The 23,450-nt window shown below is 45.3% G+C and overlaps 2 non-coding genes across 2 annotated transcripts; one reads left to right on the forward strand and one right to left on the reverse strand.

Annotated features, from left to right (window-relative positions):
* Positions 1-8,329: 8,329 nt before the first annotated feature.
* Trnas-cga lies at positions 8,330-8,404 on the reverse strand. Its single transcript has one exon. It is a non-coding gene; the product is annotated as a tRNA-Ser (tRNA).
* A 1,878-nt stretch (positions 8,405-10,282) lies between these two features.
* On the forward strand, positions 10,283-10,357 carry Trnas-cga. Its single transcript has one exon. It is a non-coding gene; the product is annotated as a tRNA-Ser (tRNA).
* The last annotated feature ends 13,093 nt before the right edge of the window (positions 10,358-23,450 follow it).

Genomic DNA, 23,450 nt, shown 5'->3' on the forward strand with positions numbered 1-23,450 from the left:
TTGAAAGAGAGTACTCCAGTCAACCATGTCAAAAGCTTCCTCTAAGTCTACAAATGCTAGAAACATGGCTTTGCCTTTCCTTAATCTTTCTTCTAAGATAAGTTGTAAGGTCAGTATTGCCACACGTGTTCCAATCTCTCTACGGAATCCAAACTGATCTTCCCCGAGGTTGGCTTTTACCGGCTTTTCCATTCGTCTGTAAAGAATTCGTGTTAGTATTTTGCACCTGTGTCTTATTAAACTGATAGTTCGGTAATTTTCACATCTGTCACACCTGCTTTCTTTGGGACTGGAATTATTATATTCTTCTTGAAGTCTGTGGGTATTTCGCCTGTCTCATACATCATCCTCACCAGATGGTAGAGTTTCGTCAGGACTGGCTCTCCCAAGGCCATCAGTAGTTCTAATGGAATGTTGTCTACTCCCGGGGACTTGTTTCGACTCAGGTCTTTCAGTGCTCTGTCAAACTCTTCACGCAGTATCATATCTCCCATTTCATCTTCATCTACATCCTCTCCCATTTCCATAATATTGTCCTCAAATACATCGCCCTTGTATAGACCCTCTATATACTCCTTCCACCTTTCTGCTTCCCTTCTTTGCTGAGAACTGGGTTTCCATCTGAGTTCATGATATTCATCCAAGTGGTTCTCTTTTCTCCAAAGGTCTCTTTAATTTTGCTGTAGGCAGTATCTATCTTACCCCTAGTGAGATAGGCCTCTACATCCTTACATTTGTCCTCTAGCCATCCCTGCTTAGCCATTTTGCACTTCCTGTCGATCTCATTTTTGACGCGTTTGTATTCCTTTTTGCCTGCTTCATTTACTGCATTTTTATATTTTCTCCTTTCATCAATTAAATTCAATATTTCTTCTGTTACCCAATGATTTCTACCAGCCCTCGTCTTTTTAGCTACTTGTTTCTCTGCTGCCTTCACTACTTCATCCCTCAGAGCTACGTCTACATCTACATCTACATTTATACTCCGCAAGCCACCCGACGGTGTGTGGCGGAGGGCACTTTCATTCTTCTTCTACTGTATTTCTTTCTCCCATTACTGTCAATTGTTCCCTTATGCTCTCCCTGAAACGCTGTACAACCTCTGGTTTAGTCAGTTTATCCAGGTCCCATCTCCTTAAATTCCCACCTTTTTACATTACTGATTCTAAACAAAAAACTTGGTGTGGGCATATGTCCTACTCCGAATGGTTTCCGAGATAGAACACTTTTAACGCACATTTCTATTTATTTTCTGTATTATTCATTGTCATTGTTTACAGCGTACCACAGTACTGTAGTGGAAGTTGAGACGAGCATTTTGATACAGGGCGCTTGTGTGTCGGAAAACTACGTCAAACTGGCCTACAAAAGGCACCTAAAACTGCAGCGCACGTTCGTCACGCGAGATTTTCATTATTCTCGCTATCTCTCCGCGCAAACTGTTAGTCCTAGACAAACAGTAAATAGGAAATTTTTGTTGCGAATTTAATTTACACTACTGGCCATTAAAATTCCAACACCACGAAAATGACGTGTTACAGACGCGAAATTTAACCGACAGGAAGAAGATGCTGTGATATGCAAATGATTAGCTTTTCAGAGCATTCACACAAGGTTGGCGCCGGTGGCGACACCTACAACGTGTTGACGTGAGGAAAGTTTCCAACCGATTTCTCATACACAAACAGCAGTTGACCGGTGTTGCCTGGTGAAACGTTGTTGTGATGCCTCGTGTAAGGAGGAGAAATGGGTACCATCAAGTTTGCGATTGTGATAAAGGTCGAATTGTAGCCAATCGCGATTGTGGTTTGTAGTATCGCGACATTGCTGCTCGCGTTGGTCGAGATCCAATGACTGTTAGCAGACTATGGAATCGGTGGGTTCAGGAGGGTAATACGGAACGCCTTGCTGGATCCCAACGGCCTCGTATCACTAGCAGTCGAGATGACAGGCATCTTATCCGCACGGCTGTAACGGATCGTGGAGCCACGTTTAGATCCCTGAGTCAACAGGTGGGGACGTTTGCAAGACAACAACCATCTGCACGAACAGTTCGACGACGTTTACAGCAGCATGGACTATCAGCTCGGAGACCGTGGCTGCGGTTACGCTTGACGCTGCATCACAGACAGGAGCCCCTACAATGGTGTACTCAACGACGAACCTGGGTGCACGAATGGCAAAACGTCATTTTTTCGGATGAATCCAGGTTCTGTTTAGAGCATCATCATGGTCGCATCCGTGTTTGGCGACATCGCGGTGAACGCACATTGGAAGCGTGTATTTGTCATCGCCATACTGGCATATCAGCCAGCGTGATGGTATAGGGTGCCATTGGTTACACGTCTGGGTCATCTCTTGTTCGCACTGACGGCACTTTGAACAGTGGACGTTACATTTCAGATGTGTTACGACCCGTGGCTCTACCCTTCATTCGATCCCTGCTAAACCCTGCATTTCAGCAGGATAATGCACGACCGCATGTTGCAGGTCCTATACGGTCCTTTCTGGATACAGAACATGTTCGACTGCTGTCCTGACCAGCACATTCTCCAGATCTCTCACCAATTGAAAACGTGTGGTTAACGGTGTCCGAGCAACTGGCTCGTCACAATACGCCAGTCACTACTCTCGATGAACTGTGGTATCGTGTTGAAGCTGCATGGGCAGCTGTACCCGTACACGCCATCCAAGCTCTGTTTGACTCGATGCCCAGGCGTATCGAGGCCGTTATTACGGCCAGAGGTGGTTGTTCTGGGTACAGATTTCCAGGATCTATGCATCCAAATTGCTTGAAAATGTAATCACATGTCAGTTGTAGTGCAATATATTTATTCAATGAATATCCGTGTATCAGCAGCATTTGTTCTTGGTGTAGCAATTTTAATGGCCAGTAGTGCAGTTTAATTGTGTACTGAGATGTGATTACTTTGGAGCGTGCGGTTTTCGATTTATTAAATAAAAATGTGCAAAAGTGATATTAAACGTGTTCTGTCTCGGTCTGAGCAAAGGGTCAAATGCAAAACTTAGTGCCAGAATGGCGCAAAACGGGCTATGTAGCGAATAAGAGACCGTAGCTATGCGAATCGTCATGCTGAAACATTATCAAAACCTACCTATGGGCGTATCGTTACAAGTTCACTCTTGTGCATCCGTTGAAGGGGTGTAGTGAAGCAGGGGATACAACCCGTCTGCTTTGACCAACGACGTCATACATTAGTCATAGATATTAATGTCTCCACCTCGAGGCATAGATAATAAAAGAGTTCTGTGTTCCGGATAAGCGCTATCGGTGTACGTTAAAATTATTCGCAATGATATTGAGGTAATTTGGAGTATTAGTTTGTTATTGTAGAGCAATTTATACTGTCTTATTTTCGCATACAAAAATGGATTTGCCTGTTTGTGGGTATGTAATTTTCGTTACTGTCTGTCTAGGCGAGCTTCGGTTATTCCTCGATATTTCCGTGTGGTAAGTTCACTTATCCATTTGCTTCTTTCACTGTATTTCACTATTTTGACATATTTCACTGTTTTATTCCACCAATATGTGTATTTTCGTGTTGTGAAGTACGTAACAGAAATTTCTCAGCTGTCGATCTTCTTTCGTTTCCCAGTACTAGTATCAGTACGACATTTTCGAATGTGTACTTGCTATATTACAGGCGAAACCCCTGACACAATTGAAATTTGTATCCCGTCCTTCACTTCGCCTTTACACCGACACTATATATGTCAATTGGCGAGCAAGATACAAATGTTGCGTATAGCTATATAGCTCAAGTAACGAATGGGATAGTAAGAGGGCAGTTCAATAAGTAATGCAACACTTTTTTTTCTGAAACAGGGGTTCTTTTATTCAGCATTGAAATACACCAGGTTATTCCCCAATCTTTTAGCTACACAACACTATTTTTCAACGTAATCTCCATTCAATGCTACGGCCTTACGCCACCTTGAAATGAGGGCCTGTATGCCTGCACGGTACCATTCCACTGGTCGATGTCGGAGCCAACGTCGTACTGCATCAATAACTTCTTCATCATCCGCGTAGTGCCTCCCACGGATTGCGTCCTTCATTGGGCCAAACATATGGAAATCCGACGGTGCGAGATCGGGGCTGTAGGGTGCATGAGGAAGAACAGTCCACTGAAGTTTTGTGAGCTCCTCTCGGAGGTCTTGCGTTGTCATGAAGAAGGAGAAGTTCGTTCAGATTTTTGTGCCTACGAACGCGCTGAAGTCGTTTCTTCAATTTCTGAAGAGTAGCACAATACACTTCAGAGTTGATCGTTTGACCATGGGGAAGGTCATCGAACAGAATAACCCCTTCAGCGTCCCAGAAGACTGTAACCATGACTTTACCGGCTGAGGGTATGGCTTTAAACTTTTTCTCGGTAGGGGAGTGGGTGTGGCGCCACTCCATTGATTGCCGTTTTGTTTCAGGTTCGAAGTGATGAACCCATGTTTCATCGCCTGTAACAATCTTTGACAAGAAATTGTCACCCTCAGCCACATGACGAGCAAGCAATTCCGCACAGACGGTTCTCCTTTGCTCTTTATGGCGTTCGGTTAGACAACGAGGGACCCAGCGGTAACAAACCTTTGAATATCCCAACTGGTGAACAATTGTGACAGCACTACCAACAGAGATGTCAAGTTGTTTGATGGTGATCCGTCGATCATCTCGAACGAGTGTGTTCGCACGCTCCGCCATTGCAGGAGTCACAGCTGTGCACGGCCGGCCCGCACGCGGGAGATCAGACAGTCTTGCTTGACCTTGCGGCGATGATGACACACGCTTTGCCCAACGACTCACCGTGCTTTTTTCCACTGTCAGATCACCGTAGACATTCTGCGAGCGCCTATGAATATCTGAGATGCCCTGGTTTTCCGCCAAAAGAAACTCGATCACTGCCCGTTGTTTGCAACGCACATCTGTTACAGACGCCATTTTAACAGTTCCGTACAGCGCTGCCACCTGTCGGAAGTCAATGAAACTATACGAGACGAAGCGGGAATGTTTGAAAATATTCCACAAGAAATTTCCGGTTTTTTCAACCAAAACTGGCCGAGAAAAGAAATGTGTTGCATTACTTATTGAACTGCCCTCGTATTAGCGTCCAAGGCAACAACAAAACTGTACCCCATAGTGAAGTGCGGGATACAAATTCTACATGTGTCGTCTTCTTGTCTCCGTGTAGTTCAGTTGTGGTACAGGTTCCAAATGTAACTTACGTCTGTTTCCACCTTTTCGTTACCAGTGTACATATATATAGGTGAACGAAGTCTGGTATACATATATTACATACGTAGCTCCTTCTGGCGCCAGTAGTACTGATATGCACGTGAGAAAGGACTGTTAGTAATAGCGGAGACGAAATAAACAACACATCTACAATTTGTGTCCCGTGTTCCACTTAGGGTTTACTGAATCGGAGCATACATCGTTCAGGTGAAAAACAGGACAGTAATGCTAGTGAAAACGAAGAAATCGACTTACGACAAACTGAGCTTTTAATTTGTATCCGGTGTTTCATTTACGGTTTAGCGAAGCAGGGGATACATACTTCAAGGTAACAACAGGACAGTAATGCTAGTTGAAACTAAGAAATCGACGTACGCTGAACTTACATCCCGTACTGCACTTAAGCAATACAGTTCTAAAGAGTTTCGAGATACAACTGACATACATGTAACGTGATGTATTCTTTGCTAGTAATATATTTCATTCATTTCTTTCCATTGTACACTCCTGGAAATTGAAATAAGAACACTGTGAATTCATTGACCCAGGAAGGGGAAACTTTATTGACACATTCCTGGGGTCAGATACATCACATGATCACACTGACAGAACCACAGGCACATAGACACAGGCAACAGAGCATGCACAATGTCGGCACTAGTACAGTGTATATCCACCTTTCGCAGCAATGCAGGCTGCTATTCTCCCATGGAGACGATCGTAGAGATACTGGATGTAGTCCTGTGGAACGGCTTGCCATGCCATTTCCACCTGGCGCCTCAGTTGGACCAGCGTTCGTGCTGGACGTGCAGACCGCGTGAGACGACGCTTCATCCAGTCCCAAACATGCTCAATGGGGGACAGATCCGGAGATCTTGCTGGCCAGGGTAGTTGACTTACACCTTCTAGAGCACGTTGGGTGGCACGGGATACATGCGGACGTGCATTGTCCTGTTGGAACAGCAAGTTCCCTTGCCGGTCTAGGAATGGTAGAACGTTGGGTTCGATGACGGTTTGGATGTACCGTGCACTATTCAGTGTCCCCTCGACGATCACCAGTGGTGTACGGCCAGTGTAGGAGATCGCTCCCCACACCATGATGCCGGGTGTTGGCCCTGTGTGCCTCGGTCGTATGCAGTCCTGATTGTGGCGCTCACCTGCACGGCGCCAAACACGCATACGACCATCATTGGCACCAAGGCAGAAGCGACTCTCATCGCTGAAGACGACACGTCTCCATTCGTCCCTCCATTCACGCCTGTCGCGACACCACTGGAGGCGGGCTGCACGATGTTGGGGCGTGAGCGGAAGACGGCCTAACGGTGTGCGGGACCGTAGCCCAGCTTCATGGAGACGGTTGCGAATGGTCCTCGGCGATACCCCAGGAGCAACAGTGTCCCTAATTTGCTGGGAAGTGGCGGTGCGGTCCCCTACGGCACTGCGTAGGATCCTACGGTCTTGGCGTGCATCCGTGCGTCGCTGCGGTCCGGTCCCAGGTCGACGGGCACGTGCACCTTCCGCCGACCACTGGCGACAACATCGATGTACTGTGGAGACCTCACGCCCCACGTGTTGAGCAATTCGGCGGTACGTCCACCCGGCCTCCCGCATGCCCACTATACGCCCTCGCTCAAAGTCCGTCAACTGCACATACGGTTCACGTCCACGCTGTCGCGGCATGCTACCAGTGTTAAAGACTGCGATGGAGCTCCGTATGCCACGCCAAACTGGCTGACACTGACGGCGGCGGTGCACAAATGCTGCGCAGCTAGCGCCATTCGACGGCCAACACCGCGGTTCCTGGTGTGTCCGCTGTGCCGTGCGTGTGATCATTGCTTGTACAGCCCTCTCGCAGTGTCCGGAGCAAGTATGGTGGGTCTGACACACCGGTGTCAATGTGTTCTTTTTTCCATTTCCAGGAGTGTATTTTGCGGAGAAATGCTGAGATACAAACACGCGATATCGTTAACGCGAAAATACTACTGGCCCTTATATATGTGGAGTACAGTTTTTCTCTCTTGCATTCCTTTGTTTCTGAACATTCTTCTCAGCTCTTTCATCCTTGTAAAACATGCTCTCTGGCCAATTCTGACGTCATTGGTCAAAGCTGATGGGTTGTATCCCCTGCTAAACCAGACCCAGTTGAAGCATCCTGGCGAACGCGGGCGTGTTGTGTTCTGCCAGTAGTTCGTGAGCGAAATGGAATCAGGACTTTCGGATGCTCAATTTTTAATCTCTCCAGACGAGGCCTGGCGCAGCGTGTCTCTGTATGTGGACACACAGAACATGTACCACCTTACATCAGGGAATCCCTACGGGTACTGTGAAGAACCGTTGCATTAACTCAAGGTTGGAGTTCGGTCGGCAGTGTCTGGCATCTGCATCGTAACACGATCTTTTTTCACCAAACTGTTGGCACTAATTGCTATGACGATAAACTGTTTATACGAATCGACACAAAGAATAAAAACGACAGTATGGCTATTTCCAGAGAAATGGAGCGACAGCACAGACCTCCTTGACAACCTCGCAATGAGTGTTGTCGGTGGGGAGACAATCAGCCGAGGCAGTGAAATCTCCCGGCCACCTCTGCCGCCTTATCCCTCTCTCCTTGTGATGTCTGCCTGTGAGGCAAGCTGAAGCGTCAGGTGTACTCTATCCTCGCACGCTGGAAGAGGCGAAGCAGAACACTGAAAACGATGTTGCTGCTATCCCTCAGGCAGAAATGCTACCCTCGTATCTCTCTCTCTCTCTCTCTCTCTCTCTCTCTCTCTCTCCATTCGTTTAGTCGGTTCCGACTCTTCGTGACCCCATGAACCAAATCACGCCACTTTTTTTTGTCTTGCACTTTCTCCCGTAGACCTTCCAGGTTGGAACCCATTGCTTCTGTGATGCCATCGATCCTTCTCATCCTCTGACATCCTAGTTCCTTCAATCTTCCCCAGCATTAATGTTTTTTTTTTTTTTTTTTTTTCCAGCGAGGCATGCCTTCGCATTGTGTGTCCAAAGTAGGTCAGCTTTTGAGATTTTCACTCTGCAGCGGAGTGTGCGCTGATATGAAACTTCTTGGCAGATTAAAACTATATGCCGGACCGAGACTCGAACTCGGGACCTTTGCCTTTCGCGGGCAAGTGCTCTACCAACTGAGCTACCCAAGCACGACTCACGCCCCGTCCTCACAGCTTTACTTCTGCCAGTATCTCGTCTCCTACCTTCCAAACTTTACAGAATCTCTCCTGCGAACCTTGCAGAACTAGCACTCCTGAAGGAAAGGATACTGCGGAGACATGGCTTAGCCACAGCCTGGGGGGAAGCTACCCAAGCTCAGTTGGCAGAGCACTTGCCCGCGAAAGGCAAAGGTCCCGAGTTCGAGTCTCGGTCCGGCAAACAGTTTTAATCTGCCAGGTAGTACCAGCGCACACTCCGCTGCAGAGTGAAAATCTAATTCTGGAAACATCCCCCAGGCTGTGGCTAAGCCATTGAAAGGGTCCTGTAGCCACCTTTCATTAGTCCGGTAGCCCAATTTCACAAGTACTTTTCTTTCTTTTCCTTGTTTCTCTTTTCTCTTTACTCTCATAGTGGCGTGACTGAATGAAAGTGGTTGTGTGTCACGTTGCTAGACGGTGGCGTAGTCTGCTGCAGAAAGTCTGCGATAGTCGTACAGATTCAGCAGCAGTTGTACAGAATAGCCAACTCTCGTAGTGGTCAAGCAGGCAAAGAGGTTTTCGCTACTTGTGAGAAATCCACCTGCGTTAGGTTGGTGGCGGAAATGGCATCTTTGGGTTTTCCGGGCCACGCGGAGCGTGGAGGAGGCTGGAGGAGAAGCGGGAGGCAGTGTGCCGCCGGTACGGGAAGCGTCCACAGCTGTGCTCCAGTCGAAGAAGGGTGAGTTAGACTGACCGCGTGGCGCGTTGTTACTTGGCGAGGGGAGAGCTGTTAGCTTTTGGTCTCGCTTTTCAAATCTGGAAGATTGCTTTGCCTTGTCGCAGCAAGGAATGCAAAACTTTGGCAGATTTTTCTTTTAGCAAATTTCTGTAGCAGACTTGGATCCGTCGGAAGAGCGCCACGCAAAGGTGTCGATAAGAAGTGAGCACTCGCTTCTGTATGAATGTCTGTTTGCCTTCAGCTGTGCCTGCATAAGCTTTCACCTTTCTAAATATTTAGAGCTTTGCCTTCTCGTAAATTTTCCTTGCTTTATGTGTCTTTCGTCCGTGGGGAGCCAACCACGTGGTAGAACATTATACTTGTTGGGCTACAGGCATCACTAACTGTCCGATCGCATGTTTGTTTTAGATAATGTTAACATGATTGTATGATGTGATATTGTTGGAATTTGGCACTATACCTAGAAATTGTGCCTCCGCAAACCACGTGTTATCAGGAATCGTGTACATGCCTCTCATCCTTATCTTAGGAATAAATGATTTTATCTACACTTTTCTCTTGTGTTCCGAGATTACGTTTTTGCACCTAAACCACTCACCTCATAGCTTTCCCGTTAGCACATCCAATGCGTTTCCTTATGCACAGGTCCAGTGATTAGTCTCCCCTTGTATTTCATAACAAATTCTTTACGTTAAGTCTTATTTTCAGGTGTGTTGCTGGGACCTGATCTTATGCAGTGTTCATGCATTTTCTATTTTATTTTAAATGTTTGATTGTCGTGAACAGTGCACGGGCAATACTATTAATTACATCGTATCCGCTATGAGCGACATCACAACGTATGCATTTTTGTGAGTTTTTGGTCTGTCATCAAATTAATTTATTTTCCGACTCGACCGAACCTTCGATTAGTTGTATGGTTAGAGTCGGTGGCGACCCTAATCTTCTCAACTTCACAAGCAATAAGCATTTACATTCCCAATAATAACGTAATAACCCGTAGTAACCGGTTAGTTACACCATGTCTCCGCAATATCCTTTCTTTCAGGAGTGCTAGTTCTGCAAGGTTCGCAGGAGAGCTTCTGTGAAGTTTGGAAGGTAGGAGACGAGGTACCGGCAGAAGTAAAGCTGTGAAGACGGGGCGTGAGTCGTGTTTGGATAGCTCAGTTGGTAGAGCACTTGCCCGCGAAAGGCAAAGGTCCCGAGTTCGAGTCTCGGTCCGGCACACAGTTTTAATCTGCCAGGAAGTTTCAGGTCAGGTTTTGTTTCAACATTAGACCTTCCAGGGAGAAATGTGGTTTTATTTGCTCCAATATTGATCTGTTGGTTCTCTTTGCAGTCCATGGAACTCTAAGAAGTTTCCTGCAACGCCACAATTCGAAGGAGTCAATTCTCCGTCGTTCAGCCTTTCTAATGGTCCAGGTCTCACATCCACACATCGCAACTGGAAAGACCATAGCCCTCCCAATACGGATCTTTGTTGCTAGTGTTATATCTCTGGACCTTATAACCTTGTCAAGGTTTGACATCGCCTGTCTACCGAGGAACAAGAGTATCCGAATTTCGTGGCTGCAGTCGCCATCAGCAGAGATCTGGCAACCGAGAAAACTGAATGTGGTCACTACCTCGATGGTTTCCCCTGCTATATCCCGAGAATTGGTAGGTGTAGTTGCCATAATTTTCGTTATCTTCACATTCAGCCTAAGACCGGCCTTTTCACTTCCGTCTTTCCCCTTCAGCAAGAGTGTTCTCAATTCATCTTCACTTTCTGCCAACAGGATCGTATCATCCGCGTACCTGAAGTTGTTTACATTTATTCCAGCTATTTTAATTCCTGTTTATCCTCCATCTAGCCTCGTATCACAGTCTGACAAATCTAGAACAGGGCTGCTTCGACATCACCTGTGAGCACTTCGAGCAGCGTCTGCCATGTTACGAGGCTAATCCCAAAAGTAAGGTCTCCTTTTTTATGAGTATATAGACCTGTTTATTTCCACAACGGTTTACATCAGTTTACAGCTTGAACATTTAACTATTTTTCGACATAATCACCGTTTCTGTCGATGGATTTTTGTAGACGCAGTGGCAGTTTTTGTATGCCCATGTCATACCAGCTCGCCGCCTAGCTCTTCAGAAAGTTATGATCCCCTACTTTCACCTCGCCGTCGGAGCTGAATCACTTTCTGGTCAAATGTTCAAAAATGGTTCTAATGGCTCTGAGCACTATGGGACTTAACATCTGAGGTCATCAGTCCCCTAGAACTTAGAACTACTTAAACCTAACTAACCTAAGGACATCACACACATCCATGCCCGAGGCAGGATTCGAACCTGCGACCGTAGCGGTCGCGCGGTTGAGGTGCCTAGCAGTAAATGAAGCATGCAAAAAGGAATACAAACGTCTACAGAAATGAGATCGCCAGGAAGTGCGAAATGACTAAGCAGGGATGGTTAGAGGACAAATGTAAGGATGTAGAGGCGCATATCACTACGGGGAAGATAGATACTGTCTACAGGAAAATTAAAGAGAGCTTTGGAGAAAGGAGAACGGCTTGCATGAATATCAAGAGCGCAAATGGAAACCCAGTTCTAAGCAAAGAAGGGAAAGCAGAAAGGTGGAAGGAGTATATAGAGGGTCTATAAAAGGACGTTCTTGAGGACAATATTATAGAAATGGAAGAGAATGTAGATGAAGATGAAATAGGAGATATGATACTGCGTGAAGAGTTTCAAAAACCACTGAAAGACCCGAGTAGAAACAAGGCCCCGAGAGTAGATAACATTCCATTAGAACTACTGACAGCCTTCGGAGAGCCAGGCCTGACAAAATTCAACCATCTAGTGAGCAAGATGTATGAGACAGGCGAAATACCCTCAGACTTCAAGAAGAATATAATAATCCCAATCCCAAAGAATACAGGCGTGGACAGATGTGAAAATTACCAAATTATCACTTTAATAAGTCACAGCTGCAAAATACTAACGCGAATTCTTTACAGACGAATGGAAAAACTGGTAGAAGCCGACCTTGGGGAAGATCAGTTTGGATTCCGTAGAAAGACTGGAACACGTGAGGCAATACTGACCTTACGACTTATCTTAGAAAATAGATTAATGAAAGGCAAACCTGTGTTTCTAGCATGTGTAGACTGAGAGAAAGCTTTTGACAACGACTGGAATTCTCTCTTTCAAATTTTGAAGGTAGCAGGGTTAAAATACAGGGAGCGAAAGGCTATTTACAATTTCTACAGAAAGCAGATGGCAGTTATAAGAGTCGAGGGGCATGAAAGGGAAGCAGTGGTTGGGAAGGGAGTGAGACAGGGTTGTAGCCTATCCCCGATGTCATTCAATCTATATATTGAGCAAGCAGTAAAGAAAACAAAAGAAAAATTCGGAATAGGAATTAAAATCCATGGAGAAGAAATAAAAACTTTGAGGTTGGCCGATGACATTGTAATTCTGTCAGAGACAGCACAGGACCTGGAAGAGCAGCTGAACGGAATGGACACTGTCTTGAAAGGAGGATATAAGATGAACATAAAAGCAAAACGAGGATAATGGAATGTAGTCGAATTAAATCGGGTGATGCTGTGGGAATTAGGGAAGGAAACGAGAGGCTTAAAGCAGTAAAGGAGTTTCGCTATTTGGGGAGCAAAATAGCTGATGATGGTCGAAGTAGAGAGGATATTAAATGTAGACTGGCAATGGCAAGGAAAGCGTTTCTGAAGAAGAGTAATTTGCTAACATCAAGTATAGATTTAAGTGTCAGGAAGTCGTTTCTGAAAGTATTTGTATGGAGTGTAGGCATGTATGGAAGTGAAACATGGACGATAAATAGTTTAGATAAGAAGAAATGTGGTGCTACAGAAGAATGCTGAAGATTAGATGAGTAGATCACATAACTAATGAGGAGGTATTGAAGAGAATTGGGGAGCAGTTTGTGGCACAACTTGACTAGAAGAAGGGATAGGTTGGTAGGACGTGTTCTGAGACATCAAGGGATCACCAATTTGGTACTGGAGGGCAGCGTGGAGGGTAAAAATCGTAGAGGGAGACCAAGAGGTGAATACACTAAGCAGATTCAGAAGGATTTAGGCTGCAGTAGGTACTGGGATACGAAGAAGCTTGCACAGGAGTAGCATGGAGAGCTGCATCAAACCAGTCTCAGGACTGAAGACCACAACAACAACAGTGGTGTGGGAAGTCATCGGGTATGACTTCTTTGCACAGCTGTTAGTGACTGAGGGAACTGTGATGGCACAATGGTACATATATGTCACCTCTCATGTTTTATGAGGACTATGCTCTTTGAGAAGTGACTCGGGTGTCTATGAACTGTCTACGTGATGTTGAGATACCCCTATGGTCATCCCAACCCCCAGATCTATTCCTACTAGAGCGTGTGTGGGACCAGGTAGGATATCAACTTCATCCCACTGCCGGTATCCAGTGTATGAAGAACCAGCTGCAGTAGTTGTGTGCCTCGGGAGAGGACGCAGTGGCTTACAACTTTCCCCAAACGAATCAGTGCATGCATTCAGCCCAGAGGGGTGTTGGGCCCATATCGCCAAAACATTTCGAAATTTCACTCGATCCGGTAGTCGCTGAAATAACATCTGACACCGTCTGAAGGGTGAAGCTTCATTGCGTTACGTTCTCCCCTGCTGGGTCCTTGACCTTTTTCGTCGGGCAGTGTGTACATCTACATTTACATGATTACTCTGCAATTCACATTGAAGTGCTTGGCAGAGGGTTCATCGAACCACAATCATACTATCTCTCTACCATTCCACTCCCGAACAGCGCGTGGGAAAAAAGGTCACCTAAACCTTTCTGTTCGAGCTCTGATTTCTCTTATTTTATTTTGATGTCATTCCTACCTATGTAGGTTGGGCTCAACAAAATATTTTCGCATTCGGAAGAGAAACTTGGTGACTGAAATTTCGTAAATAGATCTCGCCGCGACGAAAAACGTCTTTGCTTTAATGACTTCCATCCCAACTCGCGTATCATATCTGCCACACTCTGTCCCCTATTACGTGATAATACAAAACGAGCTGCCCTTTTTTGCACCCTTTCGATGTCCTCCGTCAATCCCACCCGGTAAGGATCCCACAACGCGCAGCAATATTCTAACAGAGGACGGACGAGTGTAGTGTAAGCTGTCTCTTTAGTGGACTTGTTGCATCTTCCAAGTGTCCTGCCAATGAAACGCAACCTTTGGCTCGCCTTCCCCACAATATTATCTATGTGGTCTTTCCAACTGAAGTTGTTCGTAATTTTAACACCCAGGTACTTGGTTGAATTGACAGGCTTGAGAATTGTAGTATTTATCGAGTAATAGAATTCCAACGGATTTCTTTTGGAACTCGTGTGGATCACCTCACACTTTTCGTTATTTAGCGTCAACTGCCACCTGCCGCACCATACAGCACTCATTCCCAAATCGCTTTGCAACTGATACTGGTCTTCGGATGACCTTACTAGACGGTAAATTACAGCATCATCTGCGAACAACCTAAGAGAACTGCTCAGATTGTCACCCAGATCATTTATATAGATCAGGAACAGCAGAGGTCCCAGGACGCTTCCCTGGGGAACACCTGATATCACTTCAGTTTTACTCGATGATTTGCCGTCTATTACTACGAACTGCGACCTTCCTGACAGGAAATCACGAATCCAGTCGCACAACTGAGACGATACCCCATAGCCCCGCAGCTTTATTAGAAGTCGCTTGTGAGGAACGGTGTCGAAAGCTTTCCGGAAATCTAAAAATACGGAATCAACTTGAAATCCCCTGTCGATAGCGGCCATTACTTCGTGCGAATAAAGAGCTAGCTGCGTTGCACAAGAATGATGTTTTCTGAAACCGTGCCGATTACGTATCAATAGATCGTTCCCTTCGAGGTCATTCATAATGATTGAATTCAGTATATGCTCCAGAACCCTACTGCAAACCGACGTCAATGATATAGGTCTGTAGTTGGATGGATTACTCCTACTACCCTTCTTAAACACTGTTGCGACCTGCGCAATTTTCCAGTCTGTAGGTACAGATCTATCGGTGAGCGAGCGGTTGTATATGATTGCTAAATAGGGAGCTATTGTATCAGCGTAATCTGAAAGGAACCTAATCGGTATACAATATGGACCTGAAGACTTGCTCGTATCAAGCGATTTGCTTCGCAACCCCTAAGGTATCTACTTCTAAGAAACTCATGCTAGCAGCTGTTCGTGTTTCAAATTCTGGAATATTCCATTCGTCTTCCCCGGTGAAGGAATTTCGGAAAACTGCGTTCAATAACTCCGCTTTAGCGGCACAGTCGTCGGTAACAGTACCATCGGCACTGCGCAGCGGAGGCATTGACTGCGTCTTGCCGCTTGTGTACTTTACATAACACCAGAATTTCTTCGGATTTTCTACCAAATTTCGACACAATGTTTCGTTGTGGAACCTATTAAAGGCATTTCGCATTGAAGTCCGTGCCAAATTTCGCGCGTCTGTAAATTTTAGCCAATCTTCGGGATTTCGCGTTCTTCTGAACTTCGCATGCTTTTTCCGTTGCCTCTGCAACAGCGTTCGGACCTGTTTTGTGTACCACGGGGGATCGGTTCCATCTCTTACCAATTTATGAGGTACGAATCTCTCAATTGCTGTTGCTACTATATCTTTGAATTTCAGCCACATCTCGTCTACATTTGCATAGTCAGTTCGGAAGGAATGTAGATTGTCTCTTAAGAAGTCTTCTAGTGACACTCTATCCGCTTTTTTAAATTTTTCGGATCTGTTTTATTTTGCGCATCCAAAAAGTGTGAGAATAAAACTCGCACCAGTAGATACAGTAAAAGAGAACGAATGTCAATGGCAGACAACCTCTGGACATATCGAGTCGTTGGACCTTGCTTGATTTTTCTTTCGTTCTGCCGGATCTACGTACAGAGCAAGACGCGCTGGTTGTCGGACGACAGAATTTCGACCACGCAGCACTCAGAGCAAGATTATATGCTTTCCCTTCCCCTACGCTGCACCCACGAGCTTCGCTTTTCTGTGGTGGCGCATTCGACTGCCTTGCCTTAACAGCTCCCCTTCGCAAGTTTGCAGTCCTCCGCACATGTTTTATCTCCCTATTATTCTCTATCTCTCTCTCTCTCTCTCTCCCTCTCTCTCTCTCTCTCTCTCTCTCTCCCTCCCTCCCTCTTTGATCCTCGAGCCGGATCCGCAGGCTGTCGAGCGGAAGACCGACTCAGCTTTGCATCCACTCACGCCGCTTCTCATAATCCCGTCCTATACACTCCTATCGCCGTGCCGTATTACCAAATTTCTTTCTTCTTCCCCCTCTGTTTCAATTTTTTTTTTTTCTTCTGCCGCGTCGCGAGAGATTACGACTGACTCTCTTGCGACTACTGTAAGTAGGCTTTTTACGTTTTCATGTTGGTAACGCCACGTAGTGCTATGTATGAAAATCACTGGCTGTGCTGTGTGCAGTCTGTGGCTGGTTGGAATATTCGCCATTATAGTGCTGGGCAGTTGGATGTGAACAGCGCGTAGCATTTAGAGATGGGTCGAACTCGTTCATTCCCGTGAAGTACTTCATTCATTTCACTCTTTGCCGTGAAGCGTTCAAATGAAGTAGTTCATTCATGAAGTACGGAAGCCTGGCGAAGTTGTCCAGTTCGCCGCTCAGCCGCGGCTACGCTCGCTTCGCCTCGCTCGTACAATAAAGCTTCGTAATACTTCATAATTTTACCAACAGATGGCCGAACTACGAAGTAACGTCCACGCAACGTTTTGCGTCTCACAGCGTGAGTTAACTCAAATACAGTGTGGTCGAAGGGGACAAAGGAAAGATAAATAGAGAAGCCTGTCACATATAAAGAAGGTATTACGTTTAAGTCTTCATCTGCCAAGTGAAACCTTATTTGTTGTATTTATGGACTGAAAACTAGGGCTAGTAACGAAATTCAGTCCAATTTTATGTTCCTTTTAAAATAGGATTAAAAACAGCCGACCAGTTGCAAAGGATAAAGTAATCTTTACCTGGGTTTCGATAGATTTAAATCTATCTTCTTCAGAAGGCGGCAGTATTACATTAACATGGAGTGATATGTCATTATCGTTTTTATAAACATCTTATGCGCTCTCCAACTTCCGTGTACTTATTTTTATTTGTCTGACAAACCCTATTCTCAGGGCTATATTTTATTTGGACTAATGGAGCTATGCAGATGTTTGTAAAAACTATAATGACATATCACTCCACGTTAATGTAATACTGCCGCCTTCTGAAGAAGATAGATTTAAATCTATCGAAACCTAGGTAAAGATTGTATCCTTTGCAACTGGTCGGCTGTTTTTAATCCTATTACGTGGAACCGTTGCTGTTGCGCAGCTAAGTTTAAAATACTGAAATTCCTTTTAAAATTTAATCCAAAATAGAATGAGTATGTTTACCACTGTCACAAAGCCTATATACCTACGTTATTCAGAAGTTTTCCTGTAGATTTTATTTTTGTTGAGAATAATAACCCTCTAAATTCAAAACGTAAACTGTCACCTGTAGTCATTGGTACGATTTCAGGTAAAATCCCTATTTTATTCGGAAAGCAATTTTTGTGTCTGTTCACGCTTATACAATGGCTAGCAACTCGCGATCGCGTAGAAGTAGTGAAATTTGGGGTTTCTTCGCTGATTTAGGTGATGGGAAAGCAAAGTGCAACTGTTGTTGTAAGTGTATTTCACCGCGCGATTCGTCGACAGGCAGTAGAGGGAGGACTGAAGTGAAGGGAGAATGAGTGACGTAGCGCCAATGTAGTGGGTGAGGGAGAGGGGAAGAGAGTGAGTGAACGAACTAGAAAAATAGTGTGGAGTGTGCTATCTGTGGAGAGTCTGAAGTACCAGTTCATTGAAATTGAGTGGTTAGTTCACACTTCACTGGAGTGAAGCGTTCATTTGAACGACTCATTCGCGAGCTCCCCATCACTAGTAGCGTTGCGCAGTTGGAGGTGCGCCGCCAGCAGTGGTGGATGTGGGTTGGTTCAAATGGCTCTGAGCACTATGGGACTCAACTGTTGTGGTCATAAGTCCCCTAGAACTTAGAACTACTTAAACCCAACTAACCTAAGGACACCACACACATCCATGCCCGAGGCAGGACTCGAACCTGCGACCGTAGCCTAGAACCGCTCGGCCACACCGGCTGGCGTGGATGTAGTGAGAGAGATGGCGGAGTTTTGAGAGCGGATGATCTGGACTTTTGTCCGTCAGAGAGAGTAAATTTGGAAGACTGGATGTCATGAACTGATACACATATCATGACTTTTGAACACTATTAAGGTAAATACATTGTTTGTTCTCTATCAAAATCTTTCATTTGCTAACTATGCCTATCAGTAGTTAGTGCCTTCAGCAGTTTGAATCTTTTATTTAGCTGACAGTATTGGCGCTCGCTGCATTGCAGTAGTTCGAGAAACGAAGATTTTTGTGAGGTAAGTGATTGATGAAAGGTATAGGTTATTGTTAGTCAGGGCTATTCATTTGTAGGGATTATTGAAAGTCAAATTGCGTTGCGCTCAAAATATTGTGTCAGTTTAGTGTTGATCAGAATAAGAAAAGAGAGTAATGTCTGCTGAGTACGTTCAGTTTTCCTCAGCTGTTTGAAAATCAAATAACGTAAGCGGTTTATCAGCACAGTCATTCATAAATTTTTCTAACGGGATGTTTCACTACTCACCACACTTAACGGAATCTACCTGGAAGGCATTTTTTTTTTTTTTAATCAAGGCACTAGCTGGCAAACCTGGCATTACTCGGATATTCATTTTGTCAGTTTTCTACTAGAAATGAAAACCTATCTCTGTAGTGTAATATCTCCGGCCGGAGCGGCCGAGCGGTTCTAGGCACGTCAGTCTGGAACCGCGCGACCGCTACGGTCGCACGTTCGAATCCTGCCTCGGGCATGGATGTGTGAGATGTCCTTGGGTTGGTTGTGTTTAAGTAGTTGTAAGTCTAGGGGACTGATGACCTCAGATGTTAAGTAATAGAGCTCAGAGCCATTTGATGCATTTGATCGTCTCTATGTCAACAAATCTTCACAGCTCTATAGAGCGCAGTTGTTTTTGCCATCAGCCGTTCGCGCTTTGCAGTTGAAAGATACCAAAAGCGCTGCCAAGTGTCAGGGATTTTTTTAAGCTGACTCGACTGTAGGAGCGTTTTAGAAGCAAAGAACAAGTGTATTAAAAATTCGTGTACGATGCGACATTTTTTTCACTCATCTCAACGTTTATGACGTAATATCTCTTCAACTACGTTTCGTACAATGATATATTTGTGTACGTACGTTCATTGGTGTATGCGGGTGTGTACGTACGTTCATTGGTGTATGCGGGTGTGTACGTACGTTCATTGGTGTATGCGGGAACTGTCTGCGAAATATGTTGCGAATAGAATTAAGAGCAAAGAGGTAATAAATTTAACCGTCATGCAAAATGCACCAGTTTTCACGCATCTCCGTGTTTACGTCCTACCTTCTGATCTCTGATAGCTATGTACTTCTTACCTCGCAGTAATTGTTACCTGCCAGTAAGGTCGAAATCGGTCCAGTGCTTTACGACGAGATGTAGAACATACACACATACAACCATCAATTTTTGTAATAAGAGTGGATACGCACCTACCGGTATGTTCAATCATTTGTTCATTCTCCAGATACGGCTTGTTCCTTACTGTATGGCTTGCTACAAACTGTAGGATTATACACTGCTTTTTCACATGTGTAAATACTATCTAGGCTGTAACTATAAAATGGTCTGAAAAGACGGGGTGAACATAAAGTCGGGGAACACTTCCAAGTATTTATTGCACAAGAACCAAACATTGTACAAATATCATACGTATGTAATTTTGAAGAAAAACCCTGAAAGTTTTTTTTTTTTTGCATGTATACCGCCACAGCGTAGTTTGGTAATTTGCCGATAGTCAGCGCTAGTCGCAAACATGGCGAGTTCAGGTGCCGAGCGAGCTTTGTGTTGGTTGGAGCCCACCGGAGTGACCGAGCGGTTCTAGGCGCTTCAGTCTGGGACTGCGCGACCGCTACGGTCGCAGGTTCGAATCCTGCCTCGGGCATGGATGTGTGTGATGTCCTTAGGTTAGTTAGGTTTAAGTAGTTCTAAGTTCTAGGGGACTGATGACCTCAAATATTAAGTCCCATAGTGCTTAGAACCATTTGAACCACTTGTTGGTTGGGGCTCGACAAAAACAAGTGTGCTACAGCTCTTCAACGGATGTTTAGAACCAAGTACGGTAAGAATCCACCAACAAGGAAGGCCTTTTACCACTGGCACAACAAATTCATTACGACGGGTTGCTTGTGCCCAGCAAAGAGAAGCGGACGTCCCAGTGTGCGTGAAACGAATGTGGAGCCCGTACGAGAGACATTCATAAGGAGTCCAAAGAAATCGGCGCGTCCTGCATCCCGTGAAAATGGCTTCAATGACGGTGTCGAAGGGACAGGAGCTGTCTATGAAACCATTCCAATTGGAGCTAGTTCAGAAGCTCAATGACGATGACAAAGACAATGTTGTTGTTGTTGTGGTCTTCAGTCCTGAGACTGGTTTGATGCAGCTCTCCATGCTACTCTATCCTGTGCAAGCTTCTTCATCTCCCAGTACCTACTGCAACCTACATCCTTCTGAATCTGCTTAGTGTATTCATCTCTTGGTCTCCCTCTACGATTTTTACCCTCCACGCTGCCCTCCAATACTAAATTGGTGATCCCTCGATGCCTCAGAATATGTCCTACCAACCTATCCCTTCTTCTAGTCAAGTAGTGCCACAAACTTCTCCCCAATCCTATTCAATACCTCCTCATTAGTTATGTGATCTACCCATCTAATCTTCAGCATTCTTCTGTAGCACCACATTTCGAAAGCTTCTATTTGCTTCTTGTCCAAGCTAGTTATCGTCCATGTTTCACTTCCATACATGGCTACACTCCATACAAACACTTTCAGTAAGGATTTCCTTACACTTAAATCTATACTCGATGTTAACAAATTTCTCTTCTTCAGAAATGCTTTCCTTGCCATTGCCAGTCTACATTTTATATCCTCTCCACTTCGAGCATCATCAGTTATTTTGCTCCCCAAGTAGCAAAACTCCTTTAGTACTTTACTGTCTCATTTCCTAATCTAATTCCTTCAGCATCACCCGACTTAATTCGACTACATTCCATTGTCCTTGTTTTGCTTTTGTTGATGTTCACCTTATAGCCTCCTTTCAAGACACTGTCCATTCTGTTCAACTGCTCTTCCAAGTCCTTTGCTGTCTCTGACAGAATTACTATGTCATCGGCGAACCTGAAAGTTTTTATTTCTTCTCCATGGATTTTAATACCTACTCCGAATTTTTCTTTTGTTTCCTTCACTGCTTACTCAATATAGAGATTGAATAACATCGGGGACAGGCTACAACCCTGTCTCACTCCCTTCCCAACCACTGCTTCCCTTTGATGACCAGCCGGCCAAAGTGGCCGTGCGGTTCTAGGCGCTGCAGTCTGGAACCGCGAGACCGCTACAGTCGCAGGTTCGAATGATGCCTCGGGCATGGATGTGTGTGATGTCCTTAGGTTAGTTAGGTTTAACTAGTTCTAAGTTCTAGGGGACTAATGACCTCAGAAGTTGAGTCCCATAGTGCTCAGAGCCATTTCAACCATTTGAACCTTTGATGTCTCTCGGCTCTTACAACTGCCATCTGGTTTCTGTACAAATTGTAAATAGCTTTTCGCTCCCTGTATTTAACCTCTGCCACCTTCAGTGTTCCAGTCAAGATTGTCAAAAGCTTTGTCTAAGTCTACAAAAGCTAGAAACGCAGGTAGGAAAAGCATAATTGTCGAATCTGCGGTACAAAGTATCCACACCAATGCACTGAATTTGAGCGTGATTCCCCAAAGGTAAATGTCTTTTGTGCCTTGTCACGTCGAAAACTGTACCGGCTATTCTTCTTCGCCGAGAGCAGTGTCACTGGATATTCCCACTTGGTCAAGTCGCAGGAATCAGACTCTCCGTTCATCTTTCAGCAGGATGGAGTTCCACCCAGCTTTCATCGTGAAGTTCGTGGGTACCTGAACACGGAGCTGCCACATCGATGGATCGGCAGTGCTACGGAAAGGGACAGCTGATTCACGAAATGGCCTCCCAGATCACCAGATCTCACTCCGTGTCACACTTTTCCGTGGCGACACATTAAAGATCTGCCCGCCTCCACCACGTGATGTAGCAGGGCTCCGGGAGAGAATACGGGAAGCGACAGCCACAGTCGACGATGCCATGCTGGGACGGGTACGGCAAGAATTCGATTACCGTATTGACGTCTGCCGGATCACTCATGGTTCACATATCGAATGTTTGTAAAAAAAAAAAAAAAAAAAAAAAAAAAAAAAAAAAAAAAAAAAAAAAAAAAACAACTTCCTAATTTCTAAGTTTCTCCTCAAAAAGAAATATGTATGGCGACACCTAAAACGTGCTGACATGAGGAAAGTTTCCAACCGATTTCTCATACACAAACAGCAGTTGACCGGCGTTGCATGGTGAAACGTTGTTGTGATGCCCTCTGTAAGGAGGAGAAATGCGTACCATCACGTTTCCGACTTTGATGAAGGTCGGATTGTAGCCTATAGTGATTGCGGTTTATCGTATCGCGTTGGTCGAGATCCAATGACTGTTAGCAGAAAATGGAATAGGTCGGTTCAGGAGGGAAATACGGAACGCCGTGCTGGATCCCAACGGCCTCGTATCACTAGCAGTCGAGACGACAGGCATCTTATCCGCACGGCTGTAACGGATCGTGCAGCCACGTCTCGATCCCTGAGTCAACAGATGGGGACGTTTGCAAGACAACAACCATCTGCACGAACAGTTCGACGACGTTTGCAGCATCACGGACTCTCGGCTCGGAGACCGTGGCTGCGGTTACCCTTGACGCTGCATCACAGACAGGAGCGCCTGCTATGGTGTACTCGACGACGAACCTGGGTGCACGAATGGCAAAACGTCATTTTTTCAGATGAATCCAGGTTCTGTTTACAGCATCGTGATGGTCGCATCCGTGTTTGGTGACTTCGCGGTGAACCGCACATTGGAAGCGTGTATTCGTCATCGCCATACTGGCGTATCACCCGGCGTGATGGTATGGGGTGCCATTAGTTACATGTCTCGGTCACCTCTTGTTCGCATTGACAGCACTTAGAACAGTGGACGTTACATTTCAGATGTGTTACGACCCCTTCATTCGATCCTGCGAAACCCTACATTTCAGCAGGAT

Source organism: Schistocerca piceifrons, chromosome 11 (assembly GCF_021461385.2).
Source record: "Schistocerca piceifrons isolate TAMUIC-IGC-003096 chromosome 11, iqSchPice1.1, whole genome shotgun sequence".
In the NCBI taxonomy this organism is placed as follows: Eukaryota; Metazoa; Arthropoda; class Insecta; order Orthoptera; family Acrididae; genus Schistocerca; species Schistocerca piceifrons.